The sequence below is a fragment of the Opisthorchis viverrini genome (assembly GCF_000715545.1).
Source record: "Opisthorchis viverrini unplaced genomic scaffold opera_v5_62, whole genome shotgun sequence".
Classification (NCBI taxonomy): Eukaryota; Metazoa; Platyhelminthes; class Trematoda; order Opisthorchiida; family Opisthorchiidae; genus Opisthorchis; species Opisthorchis viverrini.
The window spans coordinates 939,081-958,772 of NW_008751718.1; the positions used below are offsets into that span (position 1 = coordinate 939,081).

The following is a 19,692-nucleotide window of genomic DNA, read 5'->3' on the forward strand; positions in this document are numbered from 1 at the left end:
ATATATATATATGGAAAGACGGAAGATTCCTTTCCATAGGTACACTGAACTCGACTTTTTTCAGCTAGACCTCTTACACATTAACCTGTCATTGTCACCTCCAACCCATATGAAAAGTTGTTGGTCACACTGTTAGCTGATTGTGACAATTTCGGTGAGCGGCGTTGTGAATTAGCTGGATACAAAGCTACCTATCAAGCATTTGGATCGAGTTTCAAGTTCTGGGTCTATTGTCCGAAAAAATCTGTCAAGCTCAGCAAACAAGTCAACCATAAACAGAACCTCATAGGGGAAAACGTTCTACTTCGACTCAAAATGTGAAATATGTCAATTTTTGATCTACAAAATATTGTAAACGATCAGTATGGACATCACTTAATTAACAGTTATGTAGCGTCACAGCTTTCCTGACCCTGTCAGCGTTCTGTCACAACCTTAACCTGACGTCTGTACTCTCTACATATCAAACACAACCTTAAATTTTTGAAAAGNTCACTGGTTAAAACAGTCTATCTATGAGCAAGTGTTATATGTGTACGCGTATGTGCGCATATATATATATATATATATATATATATATATATGATACTCAAGGTCCTTCTCTTACTCACACACGCCCTACACCTGTACGTATTGAACTTGAACAGAAATTCCCGACTTCTGAATTCTTACAGTAATGACCCTTGCGGTGAACGGGTTCTCCTAAAAGGTCCCGGAGGGATTGAGGGTACTTTGCAGATAGGTGTGTTTCGGTGTTGTATGTTCAATGAAAGAGATGAAGTCGAATTGTTAATTCTGTTTTCTGCTTCCTCTGGAATCCATATGGAATACATTTAAACATTGGATAGCAACTCGTCACGAAGAGACTGGACCTTACTATGATGTGGTGGTTCGTGTACCTCGGCGACCTGTTGAGCCATACTGGACGGTGCCCGCGTGACACCCAGAGAGACTCTCATACCAGGCTGGTCAATGGGTAGAGGTCTGACGAGCACAGTCTCCTGGCCCTCCAGGTTGGATGTTGGAACATGTATGGCGACGTGTCCCGTAAAAATGATAATGTACTTGCGTTTCCAGCCCAACACCGCTGCTTTGCAGTTAGAGTTTTGAGCCGAAGGCTTTGGTTGAGGACCTTAACCGTCCTCCTGTCTAGGTGTGGGCGGCCTGGAAATATCACAGCCTTTGTACAACGATGACAACGTACGACAATGAGGCATCAGTTCCAACACCGATGTTGCTGTCTTTGATGATGAGGATGATGAATAGGAACCATCTTGTTTGACTGATGTATTCGACTACAACTTCCTATATTGCAAGAAGCACTTCAGGAAGTTCATTGGTGAAATTTTCAAATAGTGTTGTTTGTAACGGAATACCTCTGATGTTTGTAATAATCTAGCGTCTTCAGTTGACGGAATCTGTTTCCAAACAGGTGGTAAAGGACTAAGAACAGAGTTTGTTGACACGGGTAAGACCAATAAAATAACAGAAAGTAAGCCACTAAAACAACACTGCCGGGTATCTCGGGTGATCCTGGTGTCTTGGCCCACGATGAAAGGAGAGTTAAGCCGACTACAAATATAACATACCATTTTGTAAAAGACCTGATCAGCAAATTGGTGTATTTCTTCAATGTCTTGAGAAAAACTTTGTTTTATCAAGCTTTTCAGCAGCAACCAAAGGTAAGAATTATATACAAACCAAAACTAAGTCAAGCTTCGTGAGTTACTGACCTACTGGCACGCAGCAAGAGGGTTGCATTTGTGGACGAAATTCACCCATGAGACTTCGGTTTACTGGAATGATCGATCCTGAGATTATATCATTAATAAGCGGTACTTGGCTCCGCTTGCCTTTGTCAGCTTTACTCATCCTGCTCGAATTTAGTTTCAGCTAGCTAAAGACAACTAGTTTTCGTTTGATTGGATCAAGTTCGAAAACCGGGCTTAATGAAAGTACTAAGAAGCATGCAATGGTCACCGAACAAGGAGAAAACAAATAAGCAAGGTTTTTTTAAAGGACGGTGCTTTGTCAACTCATCAATAATATTAGAATTGTGATCAAAACTTGGTGCATAGATTATCCGAATCCATTTTGACTCTGACACTCAGCAGGGTTAAGTCCCCGATTAGAAATAGCAAACATGAGGGTCGTTCCTCACTTCAAAGTTCGCGACAATAGGAAAACCTTTCTCATTCAGCGGTTTCGTAGAAACACTTAAAATCTGGCTTCGGGTTGATTCAAAATGCCAGGTAGAGGGAGATTCTTTCTAGATAAATTTAAACCTGCATTGCTCAAAGACCTGTTCATCGGACACAAAGAGATCGTCGTGACAAACAGCGTGGATGTGGTGTGTATCTAGATGGAAACTAGCTAGATGGAACTCATGAACAAGCACTTTCACTAAGAATGCTCACAACCACCATCGAATTGTTTTAATTAATTGCTGTCTCGCTAAAGATAGGTGATTTTACATTGATACAGTGAACAGTGGTTTTCATAGCGTCTAATTTAATTTTATCACGCATATAATCCATAATAAAAAGTAAACGGCTCGAATATAGTACGGTTCTTTAAAAGCTAGCTAACTAAAGCCCTAGGATATTTTTCACAGTAATCAGATCAGCTGGAGCGTTTGAGTCATCATCTCTGTCTAGGTTTGGGCAACCTGGCAGTATCCCAGCCCTCGTGCTTCCCTCGGGTGGCATGGCAGCTAGGCACCGGCAGTGATACAGCTGAACAATGATATACTGTTACAAGCTAAATAACCTAAACACAGTAAATCAGGTTTATATAGACACAGTCTATTGCTGGCTTAGTTGTTTTTCGAAGAAGCTAAGAACGAATTTCCGCAATATCCTCCTTCATAATTTGCTCAGTTTACCCTTAGGACTATGTTTGTCAGCCCCTAAGCGCAATACCATGATGGCAAATTACTCAACGTAAATAACCTTGTTTATATATATATATATATCAATCTCACGGAGTAATCGACTCGTTGGTACTCACTTACCTGCCACCATTGAATTAGAATTTTCTGCTATGCCACTAACAATCGTATGGCTTTGGGTAAGCGCATCAGAATAAATGCACACAAGCCATTTAATACTTGAAAGATTATGTTCTGCTGTTCTTTCCACTTGATGCACCGACCGCATTTGGTGAATACGCCTTTTCTCTCAGCCATCTTTTGTTTTTAGTATTGTTTCCTACTTTGAAAAGTTAAAACACCACGAGCGAAAGAAAGGCTCTTCATTTGCTGTGGTCCATAACCAAACAATAAAAATTTCGTCACATGCTCAGTCCTTATTATTTTGGCGCGTGACCTGACATTCTTCAGCTTGTTCTCTAATGATGGGCAGTAGATTCTTTTCGATTAGCTGGACGCGCAAATTTTATTATCTTCATTGCGGTGTGAGAGTCCGTTGCACGAAAAACCGACTCATGTCTTGTGTTTTGCATCGATTTTTTTTTAAGACAAGCAATTTTTCACATCTGTAGTTAAAAACACATTGCTGAGCTATGAAGCATTGGGTTTGTGACCAAGCAGACTATTTCGCGTAAGATTCTCACCTCAGCTAAAAGCTCTAAAACTGTCACTGGGGTGTAAACGGTGTAATGATTTAGCGGTGTGTTTTCTATGTCTACGTTACTGAGTTTGCTACATCATAAATTCCGACAGGGAATATAGAGGCAACCCTATCAAAACGTAAAGCTTGCCTCACTGAACATGGTCTGTCTGCAGAAAGGTAAATGCCATTCTCAATGTCTGTGTTAGAGGTGGTTGCGGTGAACTGGATCTTGGCGAGAATAACTAAAATCTGTGGTCTTTTTGTGGCTAGTTATCAGCCCGCTGAAAAGGCTGCTCGTACAGAAGGGTTATTGTACCTCATGACAATGAAATGAGTCATTTACTGCACGTCTTGTGCCACGGTGGACTAACCTGCAATATTTTGAAAAGTCTTTATCGTAGTTGGACGCATTGTATTCCCTGAGTGGCCAGTTTGTCAATGGTTCGGAACGCAATTATTTTATCGGCATGTTCACTCATTATTTGGTTCCTGGTCTTTGCTTACTCTTTACTAAGCCCAACAGCAATTCAATCCTGATGATTTCTAGGAGGCACACCGACAAACATTTCAGTCTTATCTTCATGTAGTGCTGCAAAATATTCATGACAAATTATTACGAATTTTTGTATGACAGATATTCAATCCCTCGTTCTAAGTCGGCGTCAGAAGGGCCATAAATTCAGCCGCCTCTGCCAACTTGCAAGCTTATACATATCACAAAAAAGAATAACCTGGTCCGGGGGGTGGATTTCTTGGTGTCACTGTCTGATTCCTAGGTCTAAACAACCTACTCTCCAGTCGATTGGATTTTCATTGATTATGTGAAGCTCCTCAAAACCTTTGAGGTCTATTGTAATAGAAATCAGACTATGTGTTTAAACCTTGGGGTCAGACTGCACAGGTGAAAGAACTGTGATCTTCCCGCACAAAACATTCGTCTGCTGAATCTTCCATGAGGACTTCACCTAACATTCAGCTACGTACTTTATGTTCACCTAAATAAGCGATGTTTCTTTTATAAACTAGGATCAAGAATTAAAAGAAATTGTTAATAAATTCCAACCCCATATTTCTTCTAGCTTTCGCGTTCTCCTAGGATAGGANCAAGAATTAAAAGAAATTGTTAATAAATTCCAACCCCATATTTCTTCTAGCTTTCGCGTTCTCCTAGGATGCATGATGTATATATATATATATATATATATATATTGCGTGCGCCTGAGGGTGTAGTGTTTATAATGCATCCTCATTCGCCCCCAAACATTCGAAATTTTCGCGAAAGGAATTACATTTGCATGCTACTCTAGGCCTATAATAGAGGATTCTGCTTTACCCCTAGGATTTGATTAATAAGAAGTCTCATAATGCTGCAAAATAAACGAGAAAGTATGAAGAGGTTGAATCTCCCAGTACAGTAATGACATTGTGGAATTGTGCAAGACGCAGGCGCAGTGGGGTTAATATGCTGAGTCTGGCAGTGTGTTCGCCAATCCACCAGATAAATATAAACTTCTGAAGCGCTGACATATCCGTTTCTTTTGCTAGTGAATGTGCACTTGACATCTTTATCATAAGTACGACGTCTTTAAACGCAGAGTTATCATACATCGTCAGGCTACCCATCACCACATCGAAGCCTTGCTAATGGAGGGCTCACAGTAACACTTGCAAAGTTCTGTACTGTAGGAGGTAGAGATCGCACTGAAATTTCCAACAATTGACGCTGGTGCATGGACTACAATTCGGTGACAATTGCCGGTGCTCATCGTTGCGTCCACATATTTCAGCCCACTTACGGATTGAGACAGGCCCCTGTACGTTGGCACGCCAGCCATGCCCTCGAGGCTACATCGGCTTCATGGGCATGCCAAACGTAGCTCAGCACAAGCTATATGCGGCTTTCAGCCGCGCGCAGGTATACAATGCTTCGACCATCAGGAACTGACAAATCCGATTCGGACGCAAAACTAAAAAATATGGATGGGCTAAAAATTGAGATAAACAACAAAAGTACATTTGAACAGCGACCAGGAGACTTCTCATGATCCGTGCTATTCCTTAACTTTTTAAAGCATCAAAATAATTGATGCGCATCTCTACGAGACCGATTGAACTGGGACATTTGAGTAACTTCTGTATATCACTCAAGACGCTACGATCATCACCCGGCGTCTGGACGACTGAGTTGGATGCACCATGCCTCCACGACATTACCGTCACTGGCATCAAGTGAGAAGGTGTCCCACCGACGCTATAATTTGACTATTATTCGAAATTTTGGGAGTGTCCCATAACTTATCGCCTATAATTAAATGCACTTTACGGAAGCGAAATGCGGTAAGGTTGTCAGTGTCATGATTTCAACGAATTTATTTGCTAGCAAAAGAGGCTATCCACCTCAGTTCCCAAGTGGACAGTGCCGCCGGCCTTCATCTTGAAGGCCGTACAGGTAGAAATGTTCTAGGTTAAAAAGTCCTGACAGAACAAAGTGGTAACTAGGATAGGGTAAACCTTATGAGGTCATTTTCAACCACACAACTTTTCCAACATTAGTAGGCTGGCATCCGTTTCCGAATCGGTCTGTCAAATAGGAAAAAGCTTATGAACATCCGCACACAATGGGCAACGCCACATCGGTTTACATTATGCAACATGTGCATCCACCTGAGAACTTTGTCCCTGGTGTAAAACAGATGGAATAAAACAGGAGTGAAAAGCAGGGGAGCCCCTACAACCTAAAAAAAGGTGCCTCAAGGATGATGGTTCAAGTGGATACAACAGAACAGCTGAGACTCACGGGGCGTGTAAAAATTCACCCAGTAGCCCACACTACTCAGGAGATGTATTCTAGACATACATATCGCTAGCTAATTTTAGCCATCGTTCAGCTAAGTTTGAGTGACAAGGGTCATAAACAGTGAATTCTAGCAACGCGATAGATTTAAAAGATTGCTGGCGGGGTCTTTTGTACAGATATACAGGACAAACTGAGATACACTATACAAAAGCAAATAAAAATATTGTAAGATATATAATAGAGCATACAAAATGGATTTGTGAACAGTAGGAAACTTTCAGCCTAGCAACCAGAGCTTTTTGGTGGGAACCATTTGCAGCCATCCAAGGTTTGGGTGGTGGACACAAACAACTGGTGATTACCGAGGTCGGTTCCAGAGAATTATATACAATAAATGGAAGCTAGGAAGTTTTCTCAAACTTGGAACTATTTGAACCGAACTGGGAAGAAAAGACATCTGGACATTCTACACGTTCGAGCACGTGCTGCATTAGTTAATGGCTAAAACCAGGCTAGCTCTTAACACTCTCCTGCACTGCAGAATGTGCTCTACTTGTCTTTTAAAGTACATTCAGTAAGAGAAGACGTTTTCAGGTATAGAACCCAACACAGGGTTTCGTTATTCAGTTAATAATAACAATAATAACTGAAGCGCTAGTCCCAGTAAGCTAATAAGGAATGCACAAGTCGTGGTGACAAGCCGAGGCAGGTAACACGGTTATTACAAAATACTTAATTAAGGGAAAACATCATTGATAATGCGTGGTGGAATATCACGCAGCCCATTTGCGTGCCACGTGTCTGGAATCAACAATAGTAATATGCCGTAATAGCTTCAACAAACATACTGCGTTCTTGGGATCACCTCATGAGCTTGTTCCATCCCACTTACACGTTTCTGCATGCCTTCGCACTTTGACCAATAGAGGAAACCTCAATACCCCTTTTCTTGGCGCCAGCTCTCCAGATATAAGCAATGTTCCCTACATACAGACAGAGTAAACAGACATGACACTGCTTTAGATGAAAAAGCAGCGTACCCCTTGAGTAGCATAAGGGGCGTTAGTTTTGGAAGACTAGCAATGTCGCATTTGATTTTTGCCGTTTATGTGGAGTAATAAACTACTGAGCCCTTTCGGTGCTATGTTACGAATGTTTCCCTAACCTCTGCAACACAATTCGGATTTAGGCCTAGATACCATTCCAATCTGGTGAAACCTCTATCCGACCAGGCCATGATCACTGATAATGTGTCCCTTCGAGTCCACTGCTTCGAGACAGTGAAGATGTCTCGCTTTAGTCTTCTATTCCCACAGATCGATCAACAACTCACGTAACTGTTCGCTGTAGCCCACTGATCGAGACACCTAAGTTGACCTTGTAAGTGTTTCGATTTTTTTCAGTGTGCAGTGTAAAATGTCGATAAAAATGGATCAGTTACATTGGACTGATCATAACAATGTTTTTGGAAAAAACTCACGTGGCACACGACTTAGAGCATACCATTTTAACGAAGCCTGTGAAGACAGTAGTTCTGTTCAAAACTTGAGAATTACATTGTAGAGGTGAAACATTTCAGTGCCTTCCCATGGATGTTTATGATTCTATAATTAGTTAGATTACAACCGTTCTTGAAAGCAAAAGATCTCATGACCCACAAAACTCCCCGCTCCTCCGAGATCTTCAGGAGTATCCCACTTTTTCACCCCTTGCACCAATATCCCTTTCCAAAACCAAAACTTCCAAGTATCCATTTTTGCTGGAATTAACTACCGCTTACCAGTTAACAAAGCTTGACACAGAACTGCCATCGAATTTCGATACATGAAGTGATCCACACCAAAATTTAGCCTAGAGATCAAACCGATCCAACTGAACTAGAGGCTGGAATTTTCGGACGGTTTGCAGTATGTTGCCCTCAATATTGTTCGCACCATAATATTCATGTATGTGCGTTTGCAGGCCCAAAATCACTTATCTGTTCAAATCATGTGTGAAGCGCCATTCGCTATTTCGAATGAGGTATATGGAAAGGAAAGCGCGACAGTCCAAAGGAACTTCCAACACATTCTATTGCTTGGCTGCTAGTAATCTTTGCCGATAAATTCTCAGTCGGCCAGTTGCCTCTGCCTGTTTCTACAGCCTTAAAGCTCCCACATCTGACAACCTAAAAAAAATTCCCGTCCTGTTTTGACTCGTACAAGTTGCTCATAGCTTCTGAGGAAGCTGCATTAGGAAGCTCCAGATGATGCACCCAAGATTTGCGAGCAAATCGACCAGTAGACTCGCAGTAAATTCGTCAGTTAAAAAGGGAAACACACTGTTAAAAATTGTGCATATCCACTAATGTCTGACCTCTGGAGTATTACTTGTCGCCGTATCGCAATCTAGATGAGCTGTCGGAAAAGATGCTGCAGGGTCACTGCTTCCGGAATTATGGAAGGAAATATGAACTGATTGGACTTGACGAACATCAGTGTGATCACTCTCAAACGATAACCAAAAGACTAAAGTAAGGTGCCTGATTCTAGCGAATGTCTCCCACCAACCAGCTCATCTTAGCTAGATAGTCATGGCCCTTTATTCGCTCAGATGCCAGGTTCTATGAAACGCGGTCACGTGAACGTATCTTCAAGAGGTGAATCCACAACTCCCAAGTTCTCTCCAAAGATGTCAGTCACATGGATAATCCTGAAGAATGGCTGATGGGACACATATCTGGCCATCTATCAAGTATCCGCTACCACACGGCTACCATAGGGCTTACGACAATATACTGTTTCAAAACAATTGTTGCAGAAAATCTAGTATTTCTGATGGCAGAATTCATTGGTCACTCAAAAGCATCATCAAGCATTGATTAAACAATGCTCCACAGATTACCCACAACTTCTATGCTAAAAACAATGGTAGTATCTCTCAGTAGAAGGTGGTGATCTGTCTGGGGTCCAAATGTTGTGCATAAAGTGTATTTATATCTTTTTAGAACGTGGCATTTGGAATATCACAGCCCTTTTCTTTGTTCTTTAAAAGCGAAATGGTGCGGTGGCCTCCCACGGTCACTTTACTTTGACCTGTCAATTGTTAAATTTGAATATTTTCTTCTGGTTCAGGCAAGTGGAAAAATGGAATTAGTTTCCCTTGGCCATTCTCGGTCTGCTACTTTTGAAAGGCTAAATAGAGTGACGTTACTGTCTTCCAGTCCCTTTGCACTTGGACCACTGAACGGTTTAGCTTAATTTTGTCCGAAGTAAGATGCAGGTGTATGGAGTAATCCACCAGCTGTTACACTCAACTATAGGGTGGTCGTTTTTTCTATTTTACGGCTTTCGAAACCATGAAATCATAACTGTCGAGCGATCCTGCATAATCCTCACCCTCAGCTGAAACCAAACGCATCCTTCTCTGGTGGTCTGTAAAGCTCCCTAGTTATCCATCTTCCACGTTTTCCCAAAATTCGATGAATCAGACCATCATATTTTGAACATCTCTCAACAATGTAGAATTGTTCCATGAGCTGAAATTTTTCTCAATCTCATTTATAGGTGCTATACAAGCGGTATGTTTAGGCGGTCAGGTTAACACAGGAATGGCATAACTATTCTGGACCACTTCAATACTATGCTTGATGATATACATTATTTGAAGGTTTGATTGATTTTTATTCTTTGGCATGTTTGTACTTCATGTAACATGTGTCAATCAGCTTAACCAAAACGTTAACTGCAACTCTAAGATGAAAACTAAGATAGAGTGACAACCTAAGACCTCGATGCATACAAATACAGTTTCGATCAATGGATTCAGTATTATTCACGAAGGACTGCACAACGCTTATTGCGTTTAATACAATTTGCAAGTAGGAATGCTACACAGTGTTCAATCAAAACACGTGCTGGGCCTGAGAATAAGTCGGTCTCGCTAGATACACCGTAATCTGAATGGCTTGCTAAATCGAAGCTCAATTCTTGTTTGCTTCTGGAAGTGACATTTGCTTAAGCCCTATGTTGTGAGTAAACTTATCAGGAAGCGCATTCGACGACAATGCTACTCAAGAGCCAACAATTTAGGATAGCTTCAGTCAACTCACTGATGTAGACGTTGAAGCACGTCGCATAGTAATGCGAGGCGCCACATTATGCATAAGCCCCGAGAAATCGGCAAAGTGTGTCATTATGTTACAGTGTCGTGTGCTTCCACAAAATTAAACACCATCTTACCGAGACCAGCCTATCGAACTCAACAGTTCCATGCATTTTCTTGTGTGGGTAGATTCCTTCATGAAAATGTACCGCGAAAGCTCGAATATCGTACAAACAGAAACATGAGGCGGCCTGTGTGCAGCACATTCAGCTGAAGAACATCACAAACAAAAGATTCACTTGAGTCTCTCGTGAAATTCAAATTGGTTTGCAAATGAGTGTATTTGTTGGGGTCTCCATCTACTTAGTCACTGCCCTTGGTTCCATAGATTTACGGTGTGCACCATGCCTCATATTATGTAGCATTCCCAGTACTAGGCAGTGTCTGGGTTCACGAACTGTGCACAGTGTTCAATCACAGTGTTCAATTAATCTAAGTTGGTCAGAGTAGTCGTGTCGGGTAAAAGTTTGGGTTCAGCCGAAGTTTGTTAATACCTTGCTGCAACCTATCTAGTCCCTAGATTTTCTGTGTAAAGATGATTAACCATAAACAACTCCCAATAACTTTTCCTCTTATGCAGCAATCAATATGTGCTCCCCTTGTAGTACTTAACTATGCTATGTTGTCAGCTATTTGAATGTATCTTTGCTCAGCTAGTATTTTGAAACCTATGTTATTCCGAATGAAACCACCGAGTTGCCCGTGGAAACTGCATTATTCACACCGTAGTTCATAGAGAATTCATCAAACCTTCACATCACACTCCTGCTATAATAAACTAATCCAAATTAAATCAAATAGGATCAAACGGAAAGATACATGACGTTCGGAAGGTATCCGTCGTCCCAAATTGATAGCATCTCATGGTCAGCATTGGTAGTCATATCTCCTATTTTTGACAGGGTTCTACGTGCTATAAACATTAGTTTCCTATCGTCATTGTCTTTAAGCGAAGCCGAAAAAATATTTTACTCGCAAGATCGCCTGATTTATACACTCCAGTCTAATGAAGACTACGCTCAAATCTCTAGAGGGTTGCGGAAAATTTAAATTTATGATTACACAATGGTCTCCTTTAAAAAGGACCGAACCGATGAAAGAAAACTCAGAGGATCAACAAAAAGTAAGTTCTTCCCAGAGACCTTTGCGAAGAATGCACTCTCAAGTGTACCTATATCTCTTATGCTACTAAGGTCAATTTAATACGTCCAACCCTAAATCGAGCTACATCGCCGGCTGAAAACACGGAGCAAACTGATTTGCAAGTAAGGTGGCCAAATTGCAACAAAGTAGGTAAACATCAGTGCACAAAAACAGGATTTATACCTAGAGTGGCTTGTAAACACTTGTTGATGTGACTAGTAGAGTACTAAATTCCTCGGTTAAATGAAGAAATCTAATATGATTTAAATATAATGCAGCACAAACTCTGCTTCATTTAACGCTGCATCTAAATACTTATCGAATTCTGTCACACTTTCCGTCAATGTCACTTCCGTACACACGTGAGACCTGAAAGACTTGCCGATCGATACAGCAAACCGAGGTGTCTCTAAGACATCGAGGGAAGTTTTGAAGCCACAAATAAAACTAATATAAACCAAATTTGCGCCATGCTACTAATAGAGATGTGGTCGTACTAGGTAGAGAATCTTGGATATTAGCTTACCGCTGATCATTTAAAACCGCTTCAAAGTTCTTTCTCACCACATAGTGGGATAACCAGAATGACGATAAAATTTGTCTTTTGTGGTTTAGAGCATGGGTGAAACTTACGCTAAACATTAAGGTTGATAGGTTGCTGTTCTTTTGGACAGAAAAATATCGAATCGCCGTTTATGTTATTGGCGTTTTTAGTTCACGGGTAACAAGAACCTAAATGACATGAAAAATGACAGGTAATCAACAGGTGATTTGGAATGTGAACAGAAATTATTTTATTGACTTGGCATAACGCGCGACTTATGAGATTTTAGACAGTTCAAGGGCAAAACCCTTGAAAAATAACTGGCTACTTCGTATGTGAACTACATTCATCTAATAAAGTTTCTTCGTCAAGCTTCAACGCAGGAGGGTAAATCGCCTATGAAAATCGTTTTCGGTATAAGCCATTAGTTAAGGGTAATATGAATCGGTAAGTTTTCTCTTGGTCCAAGTTTCTTTGGGCGCACCAAAATACATCCACCGGAGTCTAAGTTGAGGCTATGCTCCTCTGCTTCGAACTTAAGTACATGGTTAGTTGACTACCGAACCTTGAAATTCCTCCGGATATCAGTTAGTAAACTTTGCGGTTGCTTTTCGAACAATACTTACACGTTCCAGAGGTTGTTTCTGCATTCCTTTCAGAAAGAATTTCACATGATTCACTAAAACCCGTTTAAAATTAGCCACTTGAGATTGAGTTTAGTCTTATTACATGGTCTCTTGAGGCCTTCCCACTATGAGTCATGTAATGGGTGACGAAATGGTCACTTGCTATGCCCGCTGTCCTCATAATCCCGGTCTGTTGTTGTGCGTATTGTGAAAAATGAAGATAAGTGTCCAAATGGTGTGAAGATTCGGGGTTAAAGTTGTAAGTGGGCTAAAGCTAATCCGAGAAAGTCGCAGTGGTAGGAACTGAATTCCATTTCATTCCTTAAGACGTGGTTATGCCTCAGTTACTAAACCTGTGTGGCTTAACGTGTAGTTCTTACCATCATAAAACTATATTTCTAACCAGCGGGTAAAAATTTTTAATGTTACCGTTTGGCTTTTATTGGACTTCTTTTAGCATAATTAATTAGCATAATTAGCATAATTAATTAATTAATAATTAATCCATAATTAACCGACTAACATGCAACTGAGGATCCGTCTAGTGGAACACCTGATTACTTCTTAGTATTGGCTGGTATCATTTAAAGTGGCGTCCAACAAATGGAGCATGTTCACAGATACACTTCCATGCAGTTCAATAAGCCCTTTCTATTTCTAATTTTCGCAGCTGATCATGATGTTCAAACCGCGTGCGTTGACAGCTGACGATTGCCCGTACAATTATTTCTATTCGCTTTCTGGATTATTAGCGGTAGAAACAAACGCAGTAACAAAAGTGAAAAAAGTGACAGAGGCCCACAAACTCGGAATGATGTGGTCTGGATCATACAATATTCCTTCAACCATACGATAAGCCATTGCTAATTCAACTGCATGGTTCCGACGACAAAGTTGTGAAGCTCTAGATCGGTAAAACACGTATCCAGCTTCTTATAATCTTCCCTGGTTGGCCAACCACGTTTTTCTTAGACCACCCATACCGATGCAATAGTGTGTCAATTCCTTGGCCACAAAAGCAGCATGCCCTTCGGGTCTGTCACCTCCATCCCTGTCAAGAATGGTTCAAATGTTCCAGACACCGAATCGAAGTTGCCGGACCTTCGCCCTTCTCTGTTTGTAGTGACTAACTGTTGCAGTGTTTAAACATTTGGTACCTTTCGAGTGTTTCTGACTCTGCTGTAATTGTCCGAGCCGTGCTTGAACGCTAGACGCCTCTGTCTTAAGACGACTTTATGGTATCCAACACCTAGAGAGGTCGTTTGACGTTGTTGTTGCGTAAAGTAGGTGCGTTTGGCGCCGCAACAAACTCGACTTTTACAGATACTTTGGCCATATTATATAACGGTCGATGGCGACGGTCAGCAACTGGGTGAGCAGACTGTGCGATTTCCGCAACAAAATTTTGGCAACCTATGATTCTTCCAGAGAATACATAACCGTAAAGAATATTACTATCTAATTTCTGAATGTCTCTTACTATGTTAGGCGGTAAACATTGTCTTTTCAACTTTTCCGAACGCATTAAGAATACGTTTAGTACACTTAACTCAGGTAGCATGAAATTTTATTACCAAGTAATAATAAAGTTCGTGTATGCTTATTAAGTTCGATGGATGTTTTCTTTTTCCCGGAAATGTGAGTCTGGGGATTGATTTTTAATATTTTGGTCCCCAAAGCCCTCGGCAAAGATTCACCTTTCCTCTGTCCATTCTTGTGTGTTGCATGCTGCGATATGCTAAAAAAACTTTTCACAGATACTCTGTGGATATTGATTTTAAACTGACGTTTTACTATTCAGTAGAATCCATTGAGTTTGTAGCAACATTACCTGCGCTTACCAGTATCATTCATACCACTTGGTTCGTGAAGATAATCACTACCAAAACTTACCTTTTATTGACAGAAACCAAACCCAAGTTTCAGCTCTGTGAAAGATGAGAGTAGCAGTTCAGCTTCTCCGAATACATTTCACACACGTAAATCTGAAAAACAAAGCAAACGCATAACTAGGACCTTTTTAGAACCCGATGGCATAAACTAGACTTCTTTAAAAAGCTGTGGCTTAAACAAACTCGGAATACTGCAAATGTTGCTCGTTTCGTAAGAGATACAGGGGTTTTTCGCAAAGTTCTCAAGGATTTAAATCAGAAGTGAGTTTGGAATTAGGCCATATAAAACAAGTAATTATCTTCCTCCGTTATTTTCCTTGGGCGGGCTACACTTCTGTGGGTAGCATCAGCGGCATATTGAATCAAATGCTGATCAGTTCAGAGGTTTAGCTGTGAATAACTGTTCAAGAACGAAAGCGCTGGCCGTATTAGAGACGTAAATTACCATAACTGTAATCAGAAGTTATAGGAAGCACTTAAGGTAGTTCTTTTGTTGAAATAGGTTTCTAAGATGTAACGGCGAATGCCAAATTTTAGATCTAAAGTAGCTGAGTTTGCTGGTATCCTCGATTTGAAGTGTTGATGGTATTATCGTTCATCTAGTCACGGCTAACTTGTGCGCCAAACCCATCGCAACGCACATCATCACTTGTTTGTAGATGAACAAATATTTTGCACTTTTCTTATTTCCCGCTAATATTTCGTGACTTCTTTGTTTCACATCATCAGCTGCAAGAGCTGCGTACGTACTGTACAATGGTTAGGGCTGATAATTGTATTTGGCAATAATCTGTGGAGGTAGTTGTGAATAGCTACGCAAGAAAATCGGTATGTGTTGGAATCGAGCCCTTAAGCCAGGTATTGCGGTGTACATAATATTGCGAAAAGCTGAGAGGAGAGTAACGCAGTAGAGACAATAGCTTGACGGAATGTTCGACTGGGCTATGCCGGACAACGTCTCCAATAATTTTCGTGTTCCTTCTCGGAGTCCACACCCGAGGGTAACGCAAGCACCAACACAACTGAGTATGTTGACAGTGGCTTTAAAGCTTCGCTTCCGGATCATTTTTACTGTCATGGCGCGTAAAAAGAGTTTCCCAGGGAACTCGACCGGCTGGCATATGCAGCACATGACCAAAGTAGAACAATCCATAGAATTTAACCAGCTCATCTGTCATAAGTGAGATTTCGTTAGAAAAGTACTCTATGCACGTTGACATTATTAATATGATGGTCCCAGCAGATGTGAGCAATTCTCGGAAGGCCCCGATGGTCAAACACCAAGTTTCTTGACGCCTTCAGCGTGTAGTGCTAGCTTCACGACCCGTATAACGATATGAAGCACAATACTGCAATGTAAGCTCGACCCTTTGAGTATAAGTTGATGTCACGCTCACGCCAAAAGTGATACAGCTTCACGAGAGCTTCTTCATCCTTTCCACCCAGATAGAAATATTTGTCTACTATCTCAAGCTACCCAACTTCAATTCCTTGTCCAAGTTAATTATCTAGAATCGTAAGTGGGCAGGATGTGAACTACATCAACAGCAGAGTAGACCACATCATGAGTGACTAACTCCCAGTCACTCCCAGAACGGTTTCGTGTTGCCGCCTGAAGGTCCTATGAGTGAGCTGCACCAACAGTTCTGATACCGAGTAGAACAGGCATCAATGTAATTGAGTTCCGACAGCAAACTTAAAAACCACTTGAGAAAAGCAGTAAAGTAGGAGATGGTTATTGGCCAACGTACATTTACGTACGGTTCGTTAGTTGAACAAGAGCTCTGCACTGATATTTCCGCCTGTGATAATGTTGAAGATAGAGACAGTGGTCTTAAGGACTGATTTATAAATGGCATTTTCAAAAGCTCGCCTCAAATGCCAATTTTATGGTTAATTATTCGACCCCACAATAGGATGTGAATTGTTTTCAGCTGAGATCATGGATGAAATAAATCGTTTGGAAAAAGGTGTATGGCCCGGCTGATCCTTCCCTTCTTGAGATGAATAAGCTCACTGTCCACAAAAGGTCGCGTGCATCAGTTGATAGATAAATTGTGGGGTAACGAGTAATTATTATTATTCCAACCTTCAGAAACTTCCATTGGCCACGTCTCTGAAGTGTCGTTACTCGGGGATATTAACAAATCGAGTACTAGATTATCTGATTACTCACTCTTTCAGTGCCCCTACCCAGTATCCCAGATCGAAAAAGCAAGGCTACTAAATGCTGATTTAATCTGATGACAAACTCCCATAAAAAATCTGTGGTGTTAATCATTCAGACCGACGCTCATTAGTGATAGAGTCGGCTAATCATAACAAACCCCAGATTTTTTCTCTGAGTGGCTTTACACCCGGTCATTCTGGCAACTTACTCATCTGATCTGACGGAACTTCTGTATCAAAGGCCCAACAACAAGTCCACCGATTGTCGACTAAACCTCTCTGAACGATGACCACTCAGTAGGTCCCAGACATTCTTCAGTTACTTGAAAGGCTGCTAAACTTTTTGTCCATCAGACTGAAGTTTGCAGTCTGGGGGCTGTTCGTTAGCCTCCATACTGCTATATGGCCTTTTGCTGATGAGTTCGGCAGACAACGACAAGCTGAGCAGGGATTCATGTAGGATCAAAAGAGATGATCTTTATGCTTTCTTTTGACGGCCAGCTGAGGTTTATATTCCTCTCGGCTGCATGCACTGTTTCTGTGGGCTCTGTTGCAGGGGGTCAGTTAAACTGTCCTCCTAGTTCTCGGCCTAGTCTTCCAAATGATGCCTTTGCAAACAAAATGCAGAGCCTAATTCTCCGGTTAGCATTTCACTGAAAGTCACTTTCATTTGGGCAGTCAGTCATACTACGCGATTTAGGACACGAAAGTTCTTGGTGGCAAATGCTTTCTCCATCTCCATGACGTTATCTACCAAATTTTCCTGTTCATCTTTAGACTCTCCACTATTTGATTTTTGAGGGTCTTGTGTGCATTCCCGTGCTATTTCTTTTTTGTTACATCAAAGTATCAGTGTTGAACACTGATGTCGTGCTGTATATGACGATGATGTTGCAGGTTTCCTACAATTAAATCAGGGCTAGCAATTCCGGCTATACTCAGTGCTCATTGGACTGTGCCAGTGAAGTCAGCAGCCCTTTTACACAACATCATGCCTGACCAAAGTGTTTGGTTCCAAAACTGCAGTGGTCTACTAGAGAGAGTAGTTCCATTAGCCTAAATCGATAGTAATGTGCTATGTATTCCTCTGAAGATAGAGGATTGACAGGCATCCCGCTGGTCTGAGAGTGTCATATGGAAGGCAAATTATCAAATATTCCTGCTCTAGCTGCTGGTGGGAATCAAATTGAGTGTCCTGTAGGAAGCTTCAGCATCAGGTTGCTGCTATCTATCAGTCATACCGCTGCACACAAGTAGGAGTCAGTGAATATATCAAGTAACTGCGTTTTGGAGAGTGTTGATTAGACAACGAACCGTGAAAAGCCAACGGCCAGTTTTCCGTTTAATACTATCAATCAATCAAAAGCTCACTTTTTGTCGTGAGTACTTTGAGTATGTATAGAGCGGTAGTGGCAGTTTATCTTGCTGTACCTTTCAGTGGTCCACCAGTGGATGCGGAGCTGATGGACCACTGCACCAGAGCTAATTATGGAGCTTTAGTTTCACATCTTCACCGCTATGCTTGCAAGAAAGTGGAGTTAAGCAATCTAAACTTTACAGAACTAAATTGCTTATTATAGATCATCAGTTAGTACCAACATATTTATGTATATATATATATGCACTTTTAATTATTCACAGAGAAAGGTTAGTGCCTTGATCATCTATCAGATCACTTAGTTACAGATTACTGGGTCATCTATCAAATGCACTGCTAAAAATACGTTGCTGCCCCTCAAAAAGTTTAAAACAGTGCTTCACATTCCTGAAGAATTCTTGGAAAGTGAGCTGACCGTTTTTAACTATCCGTGTTTGTTACCGCTTTATTTATTTACTTATTACGTAAAACCCTAAACAACTGGCCCTTAGCAGCTCAAAATGGAGCGCTCAGTGAAAATACCAAATCAAACTTTAGTTTCGGCCGTCAAATATAAAGTTGTTTTATCTCTACTAAACAGCAAGCAAGAATTATTGACAAGCAAAAATAGATGGGCATAAAAAACACGCAGCAGCACAGTATAATTCCTTATTACTTGAAAAAAGATCTCGGGAATTTATTTACTACAATGTAACGACGGAATTTTCCCAAAACTTTCGCGTAAAAATGAGAGTAATGTAGCGATTTATCGGGTAAACTATTAACCCTGTTTAGATTTATCCACAATTAGTTACTTTTCATGCATTTTTGGCTTTAGCAGTAAAGAAACGCTCGAGTACTTAATATCCTTAATTTTCTATCGGAAAAGAATAGCGAAAATTGTGAAATGTAGAAGGGTGCATTTTGTTTTACTTTTTTCGTGAGAACTCAATTACAGTAAAACAAAGATTACATATAATGAGCACGAGACGTTTAGAAAGGTCATGCGAAAATTACACCCACTTTTGCTTTTTAACATTTAACTTGCCAGAAAAATCAACAAATTAGCCGAGGCGGTCCTACAGAGGACTTTTGGTTCCATCTTACTGGACTAATGCAAACCTTATCTCGTCCCATAAGGTGTACAATTTATGGCTGGAATGCTCTGCAGAATCAAGCTTTTGTACACCGTAGCGCCTGAAACCTGATCTGTAGCCTTTGCAATAGTGATGTCAGGTTTGATGTGCAAACTCATACTGTAAACAAAAAGGGGACAGACATGGGATATATTTATGATATCTATACTTATCGGTTGACGTTCGATTGAGACTGGTATAGTGGTCTGGCGGGTGGCCTTTGGTTGAATGATAAGATAATATTGAACGCCCGAAATTAAAAGCTTTGGGCATCTCAAAATGAGCGACCTACCGTTGAGCAAACGGGCTTGTT

At 41.0% G+C, this 19,692-nt stretch overlaps 2 protein-coding genes across 2 annotated transcripts in view; one reads left to right on the forward strand and one right to left on the reverse strand.

The window, feature by feature from the left end:
• Window positions 1-14,809, reverse strand: part of T265_04010 (hypothetical protein) — a gene marked incomplete at both ends in the record, with an annotated part of 52,502 nt that extends 37,693 nt beyond the window's left edge. Inside the window, one exon of the mRNA XM_009168628.1 lies at window positions 14,719-14,809. The remainder of the gene's footprint in view (window positions 1-14,718) is intronic.
• Window positions 1-19,692, forward strand: part of T265_04009 (hypothetical protein) — a gene marked incomplete at both ends in the record, with an annotated part of 34,863 nt that overhangs the window by 6,515 nt on the left and 8,656 nt on the right. The window lies entirely within an intron of this gene.